We start from the raw sequence: 7,946 nt of genomic DNA, 5'->3' as shown, positions 1-7,946 counted from the left end.
CCACCTTTCTGAGACATTCAGATGGTGTTACCCCCATGCACGGGAGATCTTTCACCTGTTCACAGAAATTCCAAGTCTAATGGCAATGCTGGATATTGAATTTGGATATAATGATTCTTTTCACTTGGTACCAACAGACTCAGAAGGTCCTCAGGTAGGCTGTATTCTTGGAAGTTTTGTTGTTCTCTGTCAGCCTGGAATAACTGCAATAACCCTGGAATAACCCTCAGCTGCAGGTTCAGACTCTGCAGAATGCTGGATATGCCAACACAATCATGTGTACATGGAGGGCAAACAGGTGTGGATACCCTTAGCAGGAAATCACTGTGTCCAAAAAAAACTTTTTAGGCTTTGGACACATCACATCTTAGTCTATCAAAGAGATAATTCAGAAATCTCTCTTGTGACTTTACATTTTCTTAACATCAGTGTGGCTTTGTGGAAAAAAATACCCCTTGGGTTTTATGGCTGCTATGGATCCTGCTAGGATCCTGCAATCTTTTACTTTTGCAGGAAATACATGGAAAACACTACTGAACTGGAGAGACTGGATAGTAAAGCATCGTTACATTCAGGAGTTGTTTCTTCAAATAAAAGGTGACTACAATCAAGAAAAAAAGTTGGAAGGAAACAGCATGGCAAACCAGTCTACAAAAAGAGGAAAGAGACAGATTTTAGGTTAATTTCAAAGTGTTGTTTATGGTTCAGAACAGAAAAGAGTAGCGTTCAAGCAGTGTCATTCCTGGGAGGCTTAGAGAGCCTGCAAGTGGTGTGCACAAAACAAGGGAAGCAGTCCAGTGCTGCTGCAAGCTCCTCACTGGAGCCACCACTCTTGTTTCTAATGCAACAGAAAACTAAAAACAAACTTCAGGCAAAATTTAAAGTATTGTTAAACTCTAGAATGGCAAGAGCAAAACAGAAGTTGCAAACCTTAGACTCTCTAAACCATAGTAATGATGCTGATGCAACACTGAAGCCTCCTCTATCCAGTACTGAAAGGTTTTGGTCTTCCAGCTGGTGAATTTCTTTAGATTGTTTTGTAAGCAAAACTAAACCATATAAAGCAAAACCCTGAAAAGTCTGTCTGCTCCAAAAAGAACTATGTTAAATTCTGACAGCTTTATTGCTGTATACCAGGTGGGGAAACCCTAGGACAAATGACTTGCAAAAAATATGTATTTTTTCCATTTTCTCTTCCATTTTATTACAATCCTCCTTGGAAAATGAAGCAAATCTTTAAAATATGCTTCTCTGCTTTCTGTATTAGCAACCACCTAATTTGTGACTTCTGCTACCTCACTTCCAGGTGTCTGCCTTGAACACATTAAAAGCTGAGTGTACTCTTCCCCACTCCCCCACCCCCATCCTGACTATCAGGGCCATTTCAATGTTTTGTGAATCGTTGCATTATTTAGTAGCTGGTGTCACTAGAATGCTGGTAGGTTTTAATCAACCATTAAAATACACTTACATGCTTCAGAGCACGTCAGCTTCTTATCTCAGGGGCTGTCTCTGGAAACAAAAATAACCCTGAAACACTTGGGTTAAGTGTAGTTATGCAAAGCTTTGCTTCCTGTATGGCAGAGGCACCAAAAACATTGAAACGTCTTCTAGCTTCAGTGGCTGTGGGCTATGTTGCATACCTGGCTTCACTCAAAGCTGGTTTGTCAACTTTTCTGAGGGAGGTGAGAACTGCCTAAAGGGCACTGGTTTGTTTCTTGGCAGAGCCACAAGCTGTTTTTTCCTGATAAGAAATGAGAGGTGCAAGTTAATACCTAATACCAAGGTACTATTTTTTGGCATCTATTTTTGTGGTTCTGACTTAATGTGCCTTACAGTGACCAAAGTTCCACCAGGTAAAATAGCCAAACAGTGGTTGTGTTTCTTTTTTTATCCTCTTATATCTTGAGGTAATTCTCCTGACTTTCCTGGAGTTTGCCCTCACAAAACCAGGTGTTTGCCTGGCAGCAGAACAGTAGGTAAGCCAGCTGCCTGAGTAGAAAAAACTACACTGTAAAAGGCTGCTAGTGGGAAAACCCTGCCTAGATCTGCTACAACACCTCCTACATGAGACAGGACACCAAACAAAGTGTTCTACATCTCCATTCTGCCCCTGCAGTCCAGAGTCACCTCGGAAATTTGTCCACTGCTGTGCAAATGTGTGTCACCTCCCTGCAGCCACTGTCCTCTAGGCCAGCACCTTGATGAGGATAGCACTTGCTGAAAATGATGGGACTTCCAAAGGAGACTGGACGATTTTGGCCACAGGTTTTCATTAGGAATGTGTTCTTGTGCTCTTCAGCTGGGGCACAGGAGAAGGAAACGAGGTGGGTATGTGATCTGTAGCGGGGAGCAGATGGTTTGCCTGTCTTTGAAACAATGAAAGTGTGACATCCACATGGAGTGTGACATCCACGTCCCACTTTCAGTCATTGACACTTTCCTTCTCACCAGGAGAGCCTTGTAGCACCATGAGGCAAGAGTGGCCATCACTGGCAGGGGGTTGCTAAGGGTAACAGGGTCCCTTGGAAGAAGGGAATGTGGGAGGTGGGGTGAGGGAAGCAGCTGGCACAGCCCTGAGTCCAGGCAGCAGGCAGCTTGCTCACTGCTGGTGTTTTATTACAGTTTTATTACAGTGGGGGTTCCTGCTGCCTTTTAGGCACAATTTCTGTTTGGCAGAGCTGGGTACTGCAGGTACCTGGTCAACTTTAGTAGTGCCTGGCATTCATGGAGATTCTGGCTTGTTTTTCTTCCTGGTGTAAGAGTGATCAGACCAGGGCATCAGCTTTGTAATGCCAGTTACTGTACCGGTGGAGAGGAGCATCACTAAATCAGTGTCTAGATCACTTTTTTAAGCCTAAAATCCACCTTGGCAGAAGCCAGCTCCCACTTTGATTTTCTACTCTTCTACACCCACTGTTGCTTTTGGACAGAGCTGTTCAGGATGTGCATGTGAGGGACTGTCCTCACTCAGAGTGGGCACTGATGTAAAAAAGGCTGGTTACTGTTTAATTGATGGATTTAATTGTCCATCAAGATGAGCAAGGGCAGGACCTTAGCTTAAATGTGTTGTTTCACCTCCCATCTCCACTGAACATCTCAGAAACCTTCACACTTTGTACTTATTTTAGGCACTTGAGGGAGGCAGCTCCATAGATTTTGCTTGCTGTTCTGCATCAGATACACTCACAGCACTGTAACCTAGTGACAATAATCTAATGCCTGTAAGTGAACAATAATCTTTATTGGATTGCTTTAAAATGTGTATCAATGATAAACATCCATTTTGTTACAGACAGCATTTGTGACAGCAGCTCTGTTTGTGTTGGAGTAGAGTTAAGTGGTCTGTGAAGATGCAGTCACAGTACAGGATGACTCCTCTATTGCTTTAGACTGGCAGGCTCTTAAAAGTCTCTTGGGCCAAATTCTTTCCTTCTTTGCATCTCATATCATTAACTCCACCAGAGAAAAAATCAATCTGATGAGAGCAGTCACTGTGCAATGTACCTGACTTAGCATGGTGAGAAGTGATCGGGAGTATGAATTGCACTGCCTTTAGTCCTCACTCAACTTAATTCTTCACCAGCTTACATCTTCACTGCCTGTTCAAGAATTACGGTTAATAATATTATTAACAACTGACACATACTCTGTCTTAATTATAAGTGAGTAATTGTGGCAGACTGCCAAAAAGAAAAGGTCTTAGGCACCCCTGAAAGTAGCATTATGCTTTTGAGTTTTATTGCTACTCTTTTATGAGTTTATTCTGCATTGTCACTCTTCCATCACTTTCACAATTCAGATGAGCACAGATATTTGAAAAGTTATACAGACCACTATTGAAAACAATGGCTTGAAACATTGCAATAAATGAACGAGTAACAAATTGCACACCATTTCATCTGTGTATTATTTATTTAAAGCCAACAGGAAGGTGAACTTGCTTAAAATAAGCATTTTTCAGGGATTCCAAGGTTTCTGCACCAGTGAGTTGGTAGTGTCAATTCAAATGCCACGTTGTTGGTAGGACTCAGCAGGCTACTCCATAAACATAAAGATGGACCCTAGTACTGGGATTTTACCACCTACCATAGCTCTTCAAGAAGTTATTTGCTTACCGTGACATAGCAAAGTACTTTAGTGCAAGCTTAACTAAAGTCTTGTGAGTGTTCCCAATGAAATGAACAGGTCTGTAGTATGTTACGAAGCACCTACTGGGTATGGTAAACATTGTTCCTAAAACTGAGCATTTTCATCACAGAATTTAAGCTTTAATCAATGTTTAATTATAAAGGCTTCTATTTCAGGCAGTTTATAGATAAAATGCCAGTATCTGTGTGATACTGTCTGTGTTTCACAACAGACATTTAAGTGAATGTGCAGAGAGAACACATCATACTGCATAAGGCAACCCACGTCTGTAATTAATAATGTGTTTGGTGGAGCCTCTACTTAACTGAAACATAAGAGAAAATTGCTTCAGGAAACTAAAACACGCAAAGATGCAGAGCAAGCACTTACGGTGGTCTCAGCCCTATGAAAAATAATAAGAATATGAAATGCATCCATATGGTTCAAATAAAGGGAAGCGCGTGTTCCCAGTTAATGACACGTTTAGCGGAGCGCCATTCCTCCTCCTGCAGGGGAGCTGGGAGGTAGCGTCACCTGGAGCTCCAGACAAGCCAGGAAGGCCCCTCCTCTGAGATCACATTCCAGTGCTTCCAGATGTGGAGCTGTGTAGTCAAGGCTACTGTGTTTGATTTTTAACTCCAGCCCCTGGACATTGGGGAGGATTCCCTTGGCCTGGACTGCCATTCCCCATAGGATTCTCATGCCTTAGCAAGGCGAGGTCAAGAAAAGGGGAGCAGGAGGAACTGGACATGATGAATTACATCTGTTATTGCGACGGTCACAGAGTGCAAGGTTACTATGGCAATAATTACTTGTAAAAAGACCCCCAAATTTGCAGGTCTGGCTAATGCTGAGAGCAAGCCGTAAGCTCCGCAGGGCTGTGCAGCACAGGGATGGAGCTAGGCAGGCGGCTGGGGTTTTACACTCCTCAGTGCTGCCCTGCCGTGCTGCTGCCACAGCCACAGCTGGAGACACTTTGGTAGGCTCTGCACTACCCCTGCCTTTTAAAGAACAAAAGCAACCAAATGCAAAGCAGCAGTTCTTTACATTCTGCTTTCTACTGAACATATGGTAGAGTCTCCCATATAGCCCGTGATAATGCAGCTGATAAAAAACCTTAATATTTGCAAAATGCATGTTAAAAATCCTGATGTTACTGACCTCAGTTTTCCCAGATCTTTTAAAGGTGCCCAAAGTTTCGCGCTATGTGTTCCATGAACAGTCTTAGCTCTGCCTCTCTCTCAGTCCTTCATCTGAGTGGAAAACTGCTTGGTGTGAGGTAGCAAAGAGGCTTTTGAAATTCATTGCCAATTCACTATCAAGGAGACCTTCAGGTGAATCAGATAAAGGCTTGACTGGATCCCTTTAAACCAGACTCTGCATGTGCATTCAATTGTTTTGTGTGAATGCAATGAGTAAGAATTGAATTAAACTCCCCTCCTAGCCAATATATCTTACCATTTTCTGGTCTAAGAGGGATGGTTTGCAGAAGTCTGTGGGGTGTGGAGAAAGAGGAAAACAATATAATATTTTATGAAATCTCTGATCATGTATTATTTGTTTCTACTTCACAAACTACTGGATTGGTAGTATCTTCAGGCTATTCTCCTGATGGATGAGAAAGGATCAGCCAAACAGGGAGCAGAGCCAGTGTTACAAGACCCTTGTAATCATGGGCAAAATCAATTTTGAATGAATTGTGTGTGTGACACACACATGCACAACAAAAAACTGAGCATTCTAATTGATTAAGAAACAAAGACTCAAGTTGCTACCCTCATGAACAAAAAATGTTAACTATGTTTGGGTAATTAATATATCTGGTGAAATTTCAAACTAAGTGCAGCTGTTACACAATCACAAAAAGCAGAAGATTTGTGTGTATTTGCTTGCTCAGCTATATTAATTGGCACTGAAAAACAAATACTGTTTCCTGTGTTCATGGCAAATGGAAACTTCTACAATGAATTCAATTTCATCAAGATTTTCCTGATGAAACTTTACTTATCAAACTGCAGCTTAGCATTTTTTTGCCCATCTTTTTATTTGAAGAAAATGGGGAGTTGGAGTATGTAGCCTAAAACAGAATCAGATTTAGGACATTACAGTAGATTCTGATATACATTTGGTCACCTTAAGGGAAGTCAGAATTATTTAAAATATGAATTCCTGCATCGAACGGAGTTCTTAGTAGTCACAGCCAGAGGAATGCATTTTATTAACATCAAGTGGTATTTATTTCAGAAACAGTTCATGGTTTAAAGGGCTATTTTTGATAGTCATTGTTGCTGGTACATGAAAACTAGAGAAAACATGCTTTTTATTTTTAATTTTTTTTTTCCATGGCAGTGCAATATATGATCAAGTAAACGAAAGATGTTTCTATAGGGATAGAAAATGTATCTCAGCTCAGAACCACACAAAATCTTGTAAAAAATTTTTTGGCTTAATAAAAACTACGTGGTGAATGTATGGAATCCAGAGAATGTGTTTATCTTGGGAGCTCTTGAGATCTTGTTCTTGTATTTCTTTCTCTGGAAAGTATATAGCACACTTTTTTTTTTTTTTTTTTTTTTTTTTTTTTTTGGTGTTACAGGATAGAACAGGTACTGGGAAGGATTTATGAAAATAGAGGTGAGAGAGAGGACCTTGAGACACTGAGGACTGCAGTTCATTACCAGGACTACAGAAATAAAAAAAAAAACATGGCATGGTACATTTGAACCTCAATAACTACTTCAGTGGCAATTTTTTGGCAAGCAACTCATAGTGCACTACATATCACACGATGTATATTTTGTTGGAAGTTGTGATGTTTCCCTTAAGGAATTGAGGGAAAGAAGTGAGGGCAGGGAGAGCCACAATCACCCTGCTCTGCATCACGTGCTGTCTCACCTTCATGAATTTTGAAAGCTCCACAAAGATCTTCCACATCCATCGGGCCTGAGGAGTCCCATGGAGATAAAGCAGTGAACAGATCCTCCTCTACAAGTCTACATGGGAAAAAACCCAAACACAGCACAAACAGTTACTGGCAGCAATTTCAAGGGGCCAAATTTCATATCCCATCACACTCCAGGGTCTAAGAAAAAACCCCAAAGAAGCGGCATTCAGCCCGTGCAGTTTTATTGCTAGAGGTTTTCTGGGCTGCCCTCTAGTGAGACCTCTCAGTGGCACAGTCCCTAACCTCGGTGGAGGAGTTGGCTGGGCAGGAGTGAAGGTGCTGTGTTTAACCTCCTTGTCTTGGTCTGCAGTTTTAGATCTGCAGCAGTTCCTCCCTGAGCAGTAGTGACTAGGCACTGGGCACATGTGAGGGCAGGAAAGAGAGAAGTTCTATCCCAGGAATTTCTTGGCATTGTCACGATGATAATTAAAGGGTGATTTTCTCATTAAAAAGATGGGCAACAGCATGTAGTAGGTTTCCGCAGTTATTTTACATTCTAAGATTTAAGGATGGATGATTTTCAATTGTTAGCCAGGAAAGATCATCTTATCCAAGTATTTTGAAATCTGGTTTAGCTAGCTAAGTGTGATACTCAAACTCACTCTATTATGGGCCACCATTTCTTACAAAATCTGTCTTGAACATAAATCTGTTGTCAAAACCCCGATGAAACTGTGATATTCTCAGAGCCTTTGCAGTCACACCTTGCAGCAAGCTCTGTGAACTCAAGAGGGGTTACCTTTACTGCTTCCACGCCTGGACATGCTGCTGGCATGTTTGGTTTAGCTCACGTTTGACTTTGGAAATAAAGAGAAAAGGTCGGGCCACATGAAAGAGGCTTGGTAACTCTGGGAAATGAAACAAAGGCTCT

Source organism: Passer domesticus, chromosome 1, assembly GCF_036417665.1.
Source record: "Passer domesticus isolate bPasDom1 chromosome 1, bPasDom1.hap1, whole genome shotgun sequence".
Lineage (NCBI taxonomy): Eukaryota > Metazoa > Chordata > Aves > Passeriformes > Passeridae > Passer > Passer domesticus.
Note: the sequence above shows the minus strand (reverse complement) of the source record.